Source organism: Hippopotamus amphibius, chromosome 6 (genome assembly GCF_030028045.1).
Source record: "Hippopotamus amphibius kiboko isolate mHipAmp2 chromosome 6, mHipAmp2.hap2, whole genome shotgun sequence".
Taxonomy (NCBI): domain Eukaryota; kingdom Metazoa; phylum Chordata; class Mammalia; order Artiodactyla; family Hippopotamidae; genus Hippopotamus; species Hippopotamus amphibius.
The window spans coordinates 128,660,788-128,669,939 of NC_080191.1; the positions used below are offsets into that span (position 1 = coordinate 128,660,788).

The 9,152-nt window shown below is 42.2% G+C and overlaps 1 non-coding gene across 1 annotated transcript; it reads left to right on the forward strand.

Annotated features, from left to right (window-relative positions):
* The first annotated feature begins 8,282 nt into the window (after window positions 1-8,282).
* On the forward strand, window positions 8,283-8,389 carry LOC130856261 (U6 spliceosomal RNA). The gene has a single exon (XR_009054539.1). It is a non-coding gene; the product is annotated as a U6 spliceosomal RNA (small nuclear RNA).
* The last annotated feature ends 763 nt before the right edge of the window (window positions 8,390-9,152 follow it).

Consider the following 9,152-nt stretch of genomic DNA (forward strand, 5'->3'; position numbering starts at 1 on the left):
TGCGTCCAGACCTTACTGTGCAAATAACAAGCACTGACCAGCATTGCAGTCTCTCTTGCCTTGTCTGATGCTGAGTCTTTACAAGAAGATAATCACTTGGCTATGGACTCTGTGACAGCAACAATCCTGAATTCCAGTGAGGTCACTAATCTCTAACTTCAAATTTTAAACACAAGTAGAAACATTGTTCCATTGTAAGTTTCTTCTGAGTAGTTAAAACTGGTTTCCCCTGGATGAGTTCTTACTTGATGACATAGGCTTTTTTTCAAAAAGGAGTTTTGCTTACAAATACATGCGTCATGGGTTCTTATCTGAGTTGAAAAAAGAAAAAAAGAAAGCTGGATATAAATGGCAAGAATGGAACAAAGGTTATAGCAAACGCAGTGTGATGCAGAGCCCTTAATTACCATGCTGAGTCCCAAAACATGATTGAGAGTTGGTGACTAACAGGCCGTGTCACATCTCTCCAGCGGGCATAGTAGATTCCCCTATCATGATGGGGGAAACTCCCAGGCATGACCAGCCCTCCTGTTTAACCCTGGTGTGGCAGGGGCCTCCCTTTTCTGGTCATTAGGCCTTGAGGAGGGACGCTGCCTGTGGGCTCAAGGAGGGTAGGGATAGGTGGGACCTGTATTCTGAAGTGGAGAAGGGCAATGCGATGGCTGGTGCTCTGGATGAGGGAAATCACCCAGACCACCATCCCCCAAATAGTCACAACTTTGGTTCCAGGAAGCGCCAAAAAAGATAGAGTTTGTACAGCAGGGGGGTAAGGTAATTCATGGGGAAGAAAGAGAAAGTCCTGCTTCAGCCATGAGAGATCCAGCAGTGATTTCCTATGGAATGGCCAAAGGAGTCACCCAGAATCTCATTGGCTCCGGTGAGCCAGGTGGGGGCTTGGCTAGATGCTTCTAGGGGCTGATCCCAGGGCTACCAAGTGGGTCCCAGAGTCTCTCTATGAACGATGTAAGGTGAGATGAATATCATGCCCACTTTGAGAACACACACACACACACACACACACACAACCATCAATTTTATTAAAGGACTTATAATCAAACCAGTCTAATTGAAGTTGATATATGGGAGCTGGCACCAATTAGAAAGGGTGGCAAAGGAGAATGGGAGTGGGGAGGGATTAACTGGGAGACTGGGAATGACACATACACGCCACTATATATAAACTAGATAACTAATAAGGACCTACTGTAAACAGCACAGGGAGTACTCTACTCAATACTCCATAATGACCTATATGGGAAAAGAATCTTAAAAAGAGTGGATATATGTATATGCATAACTGATTCACTTTGCTGTACAGCAGAAACTAACACAACATTATGAATCAATTATACACCAATAAAATTTTTTTTTTAAAAAAGGGTGGCAAAGAGACCACTGACAGCCCATGTGGCCTCTCCTATGACAATGCCAGGCAAGGCCATGTCTCTCGGTCCATTGGTGAGGAAGGGGATACCTGTAGTTCCTGAAGGACCAGATTAAACTCATGCCACTAACACAAATAACACCTTTACAGAAATGTAATGCTTTTGCACCACTGGGACACATTCTGATGAGAGGGGTATCAGAACTGTAATAAGAAGAGCAGCATTCATCCTCATTCATGGCATGGGGCCTTATCCTTTGGAAACATATTGCAGGCATTCAGAGAAATGCAGAGGCATTGCTGGCGGCATGGAGCAGTGGGACCTAGTAGAGTTCTTCAAGGGACAAAGTAGGATCATCAGAATGAGAGACTTGAAGAGAAGAAGAGCTGTATGTGGGCTTGAGGAAGAGACCTGAGGAGAGGAGAAAGGTGGAAGAACAGGTAGGTTCCTAGGGTACCCATCCTTTAAAGACCTTCAAAGAGCCTAGGAGGGCTCAGTTTTTATAAGACACAAAACATCTCTCAGCCCAAAAGCATTTTAACGTTTATTTTTCCTGTTCTGAAATACCCTTTGGATACTTAGCTCCCTTTTTAATAAAGATACAGTGGGATAGGGCATGAGGGGAGGACATAAAGATGGATGGAGATTTAAGAAGGAGAGGGGCAGATTGATTTCTAAAGTCATCACATTAGACGAAAATTGCTTATTTTTAAAATTCACCTTGAAAATCACCTAACTCTCCCATAACACAGAGGATATGAAGTTTCTTACAAATAAAGCAGTTCACTTCTTTGTCCAAGGTCCTTTGCACATTTTCTCCATGGACCTTTCCCATGGGCATGGACTGTGTTGGGCTTGACTGCATTCTTTGCCTAATTACTATAATTGAGGCAATCACTAGCTTCTGATATGCCACAGGCAGGAGAAACCCTTAGTAAAAGGGCCTTATTTTGAGACTTTGCCGTTTGCACTTCCAAATGTGTGCGGGTGTGTGGGTGTGTCTGCGCCCTGCTGGAAGATGACTACGATAGGATTACCATGGTCCCTATCATTAGTTTCAAACCTGTATGGAGAAGGGCATACTCTAGTATGTATTTGCTCTTCTGTATGGAATAGCATTTGGTTATTGGCAAGAAGGGAGTGAGAGAGACAGGGAGGTAAGGCCTAGGAGTGGGCAGGGAAGACCTTTAGGCATGAGAGATCATAAAACCAAAAGTATAGATTGTCTCCCACCTTGGTAGGTTAGGGGAGATGGCTACTCCAGGCTGGAAAGGGAGGCACTATGCCACATAGGTTGCATTTTGTTCATCTCAGAACACTTCCTAAGAATCCATTGCTCTCTTCCTTCTGTCTGATCTTCCTTACTGTCTGTGGGACCACATATGCTCTTAACTTCCTCAGTCATATATAGATTTCATGTCCCAGGCCATGAATAAGACTCTCTACTTCATGATGGTTCTAATATTCTTTCCCTTTAGGGCTTTGCATTTCCTGAAATGATTCCTTTCCAGGTGGAGAAAACAAACTGAAGAAGAAAAAAGTGTCTGTTGTAAAGAGGATGCCATTTTGGTCCTAACAACTCTTTGGATAGAGGTGAGATCACAGTTTAAAAGTTATGGCTTTTCTACTATTTGCTCCATCCCTAAGAAGGGAGGCCAAATGAATATTTTCAATGGGATTTTTCTTATACATATGGGGCAAACATCTGTGGTTCTTTTCTAAGTGAGCATAGTTTTGTTTAAACATGACCGTGATTTAAAAAAGTAATACTAAAATATTGTCTTAGAAAGGAGTTAGAAAAACTGCTTCTACCTCATCCTCTTCAGATGACCCCACTGCAATAAAACTGCTGTTGAAATCTGAATTCTTAGTCTAATTGCTAAGTTGGAAACTGTGCTAGACTTCTGACGTATAAAATATAAGACTTGCTGAAGGCTCACAAAGTCGCTATCCTTGAAATTGAAATAATATTTTTAACCAGGAGGACAACATGTTTTTCTTTTTCTATTCCAGTTTTCTAGTAATTTAAAATATTGAGAGATATATATATTCTATAATTTTATTTTAAACTAAAGCAAATATTTATAATGTTTTATCATTTATAAAACACACATTCATATATTACCTCATTTAATCTTCACAACAACCTTTTGAAGTGGGTATAAATATTAGTCCTCTTTGGCAGAGGAGAAAATTGAGGCTTGACCAACCCAAGCTCTTTATCTGAGGACTCTAAGCTGCTAAGTGCCCTGGGTGGGACTTTAACCTGATTTCAGACTCTAAACTCAAAGTTCTTTCCATTAACTTGGCTCTTCTCATCTTCAGTTATTTTCCCACGTCTCATTTGCAAATACTTTCCTGAAATCATGGCCCAGTCACTGCAAGATAAAAATACACAGTGGTTCGGGCTTCCTAGGTGGCACAGTCTGCCTGCCAATGCAGGGGACACGGGTTCGATCCCTGCTCCGGGAAGATCCCACATGCCACGGAGCAACTAAGCCCGTGTGCCACAATTATTGAGCCTGTGCTTTAGAGCCCGTGAGCCACAACTATTGAGCCCATGTGCTGCAACTACTGAAGCCCACGTGCCTGGAGCCTGTGCTCTGCAACAAGAGAAGCCACGGCAATGAGGAGCCTGCACACCGCAATGAAGAGTAGCCCCCACTCACCGCAACTAAAAGAAAGCCCACGCACAGCAAAAAAGACCCAACATGGCCAATAAAAATAATTAATTAATTAATTAATTAAAAATATATACATATACAGTGGTTCTCAATGGCCTGCATTCTTTTTATAAATTCTCATTTAATTCAATCTTGTAGATATTTATTTAACTCTGATGATGACACAGGGGCTCAGTCTGTATTAGGAAGGCAGAATATTACAGTAGACTAAAGACTCTAGAATCAGACTGCCTGGGCTTGACTCCTAGCCTACTACCTCCTAAAAGTGTGACCTTGGGCAAGTTTTTGTGCCTATTTTTCTCTATCTGTGTAAAGGGTTAATAATATCGTGTACCTCATAGGGTTGTTATGGTAACTAAATGATGTTATTCATATCAAGCACTTAGAACAATAATTGAGACTTATTAAGAACCAAATAAATCTTGGTTGACATCATTTGGAAAGGTGGAGATTTGTGGTGACCATACCTACATAAATAACTATTTGAAATGCATAAATAACTCTGCCTCCTGGAGGAGGCCGGTAAGTGCCATAGAATAGGTATTAACTAGGTATTATTGAGGTTCTAGGTATTTACCCAAGAGAAATGAAAACATGTCCACACAAAGACATATACACAAAAGTTGATAGCAGTCATATTCTGTGGTAGGCAGCCTCTAACAAGGATCCCAGAAATCCCCACCTCCTAGAATTCAAGCCTTTGTTAATCCCTCTCCTGAAGCGTGGGCTGAACCTATGACTTCCCTCTAACAAAGAGAATATGGCTGTAACAACATAGATGGACCTGGAGATTATCATATTAAGTGAAGTAAGTCAGACAGGGAAAGACAAATATCATACAATATCACTTATATGTGGAATCTAAAAGAAAAAAAAAGATGCAAATGAATTTACTTCTAAAACAGAGACTCAGACATAGAAAACAAACTTACAGTTACCAAAGGGGAAAAGGGTGTGGGAGGAGGGATAAATTGGGAGTTTGGGATTAACATATACGCACTACTATATATAAAATAGATAACCAACAAGGACCTACTGTATAACACAGGGAACTGTGCTCAATATTTTGTAATAATATATAAAGGAAAATAATCTGAAAAGGAATATATATATGTATATATGTGTGTGAATCTTTGTGCTATGCACCTGAAATTAACATGATACTGTAAATCAACTATACTTCAATTTTTTTAAAAAAAGGAAGCAAGAAAGTTTTTTTAAAAAGAGAGAATATGGCAAAAGCGATGAAAGTAGGCCACAAAAGCACTGACTTTGGTGTTCTCTACCGTCTCTTGCTTTCTTCCCTGTTGGCTCAGATGAAGCCTGTGGGTATGTTATGAGCATCCCTATGAAAAGGCCACATGTCACAGAACTGAAGGAGGCCTCTGGCCAACAGCCAGGAAGGAACTGAGGCTCTTGGCCCAGCAGCCCACAAGGAGCTGCATCCTCTCAATAACCGTGAGCGTGGGGATGAGCAGTCTGGTCAACACCTTGATTACAGCTTCGTGTGAGACCCTGGGGCAGAAGCACTCAGCTAAGCTAGACCCAAATTCCTAACCTGTGACATAAATCACTAAGTTTTGTGGTAATCTGTTACCCAGCAACAGATAACTAATGCATATTCATAATCGTCAAAACTGAAAGCAACAGAAGAACGATAACTCATGCTGCGGTATATTCACACAATGGAATGCTGCTTGGCAATAGGAAGAAATAAACTTCTGATACCTGTAATGACTTAGATGAATCTAAAACCATTAAACTCAAGAAAACAAACCGCAAACAACAGAGAACATACAGTATGATTCCATTTATAGGAGAGTCTAGAAGACAGTATTTACAGTAACAGAGAGCTCATCAGTGGTTGCCCAGGGCCAAGAGGTGGGGTTGATTGCAAAGGAGCAAAGGAAACTTCTAGAGTGATGGAAAGGCTCTGTATCTTGCGCATACCTTTGTCATAACTCATTGAACTATATAGACTTAAAATAGGTATATAGGCATATTTTACCATATGCAAATTATGCCCCAATTAAATTGATTTGCAAAGTTAAACAAATAAGTCTCAAAGCAAATACAAGGTATAAGTGAATGGCAGCAAATTTTTAAAATCTGTAGGAAATGAACAGGTTCTTCGAAAATATAAGTAACTGCCATTGGCCCAAGAAGAAATGAAAAATGTATATTGACCATATAATAAACTGAAGATGATTTAAAAACTACCAAGGGCTACTTAGAAATTATTTAACTTCTTGATCATCAGTTTCTTAATCTGTAAAATGGAAATAAAGTAACACCACAGGGAATTTTGGTAAGAATTGAAAGAACATGCTTAGTATAATACTTGGGACACAGTAGGTGCTCAGTACTAGTTTTCCTGGTCTGTAATGGTGTTTTTAAGCCCTTTTGATAACAACTTTACTTCTCTTTCCTGATGGACAACATAACATTACTTAATTCAGTCAACAAACATTGAGTTCCTGCTTTTGAGGCTCTTCCCAAGGACATTCCCAACTCCACAGGATGGGACAGAGTCTTTCTGTATTTTTCTTTCCTGAACCTAATTGTGGAGAGGAGAAAAGATAGCTAAAAGCAAGAAGCAGGAGGTCAAGTCCTCAGAAAGGAAAACACCACCCAGGGAGGTAGAAGATGTCTGAGGAATGTCTTCAGCATATTCAACACATACCCCCATGCAAGCCCTAAACTAAGATGATATTGCCAATTCTGCATTGAAGAGTGCTGAGATTTCTAGAGTCTAAGCCATGGTGTTGCAAAGTTGAGCACTTAGCTTCTAAAGCTAAGGGAAAGATTGATGAAACCAGAGCTTTTCACCACGGGTGCCTTCACTCCCCTCCCTCACCTCCTCCACCTCCCTGCCAGGGGAAGCATCTGGGCTGAGGATGGAACCTGCTCCCCCTGGGAGGTTTGGGAGTGGCATTCAGGGAAGGCAGCCTCCTGCCAGGTTGGATGTCTGAAGGAATGTGGCAGGTCACTTCTCTGCTGGCCTCCTCACCTCTCTGTATCCCATGACTGATTCTCTTGGCCTCCTCCAAGATCTGAGAATGTTCTAGCTTTCAGACAACTGCTGGAGCCTCTTGCAGCTCTGACCTGGGTGATTCAGAATGCCAGGAAGCATGTGTGTGGGTAGCAAGGAGGAGGAGCACTAGCTGTTAACCCAGGGAGCACGGATGATTTCTAATATAGCCGTTATCAATCTCCTCCACCCTCAAATATATCTCTCCCCACACACACAAAGAGAAGTAAACATCAGAGGGTCATGCCAGGCTCAGAGGGATTCTTCAGAATTCCTAAGAATCTGCCACTGCATCTTAGGAACTTTTCAAGAACCCATAGGAGAGGGCTTCCTAGGTGGCACAGTGGTTAAGAATCCACCTGCCAATGCAGGGGACACGGGTTCAATCCCTGCTCCAAGAAGATCCCACATGCCGTGGGGCAACTGAGTCCATGAGCCACAACTATTGAGCCCATGTGCTGCAACTACTGAAGCCCACCCACCTAGAGCCTATGCTCCGCAACAAGAGAAGCCACGGCAATAAGAAGCCCACGCACCACAACAAAGAGTAGCCCCCACTCGCCGCAACTAGAGAAAGCCTGTGTGCAGCAACAAAGACCCAATACAGCCAATAAGTAAATAAATAAATTAATTTTAAAAAAAAGAAAGAAAGAACCCATAGGAGACTTCTGTGGACTTTCCTCCAGATTGAGATGCACATTCTAGGCAAGGTAACTGGCATTGAAATCAAACAGTTCTGGGACTTCCCTGTGGTGCAGTGGTTAAGAGTTTGCCTGCCAATGCATGGGACGTGGGTTTGATCCCTTGTCCAGGAAGATTCCCACATACCACGGAGCAACTAAGCTCCTGGGCCACAATTACTGAGCCTGCGCTCTAGAGCTCGCGAGCCACAACTATTGAGCCCATGTGCCACAACTACTGAAGCCCGTGTCCCAAGAGCCCGTGCTCTGCAACAAGAGAAGCCACTGCAATAAGAAGCCCACGCACCACAACAAAGAGTAGCCCCCACTCGCCACAACTAGATAAAGCCCAGACGCAGCAACGAAGACCCAGCGCAGCCAAAAAATAAATTAATTTTTTAAAAAAACTATTAAAGAAATCAAACAGTTCTACAACTGGGCCCTGCCATGCCCCATGCTGCAACTTTGTGGCCTCAGTTTTCTCATCAATAAATTGGGGATAGTGCTCGCTTCGGCAGCACATATACTAAAATTGGAACGATACAGAGAAGATTAGCATGGCCCCTGCGCAAGGATGACACGCAAATTCATGAAGCGTTCCATATTTTTATAAAAACAGATGATTGAACTTGGTGTACCCCCAAAAAAATAATAAATAAATAAAATTTAAAAATAAATAAATAAATAAATTGGGGATAATTATGTCATCTCCTTTTAACGGCTGTATTGAGAATGACAGAGGATAGCATACGTCAAGTGCATGGTACTGTCTCTGGATCATAATAGAGCCTCAATAAATATTAGCCTTCCCCTAATCACTGCCATTTCACACACTTCCAATAGGAGCATGCAAGACAACACCTTCTATCCTGCAAATTTTCCCCAGTACCCCTTACAAAGAGCCACAGTGAGTTTTGGTGAGATCTGGTTTGTTCTACAAAAGACAGTTCAATGCAAACTTGACTTAAGAAGGATTTGTGGAGCACAAGCCACCTTCTTGCAGGTCCTGGGAGTTAGAGATGATTTCTGGTTACCTGTTGCCAAAACCACCCCAAAATGTAGTGTCTTAAAACAACAATATATCATTGACCCTCGTGGTTCTGTGGGTCAACTCAGCCTAGCTGCCTTGTTCTCATGCAGTGGCACTTAGTGCTGAGTCATCTGAAAGCCAGTCTGGGCTGGGCTTCCAAGACAGCTTCTCCACTGATTTACCTGGTGTCTCAGTGCTTCTCCCCATGACACCTTTCTCCAGCAGAGGGGCCTAGACTTCTTATATGGTGGCTTAAGGCTCCAAGAGAAAGGAAACAGAAACTGCCAATGATCTTACAGCCTGAGCCTAGGAATGACCCAGAGTGTCTTCTGCTAGATTCAG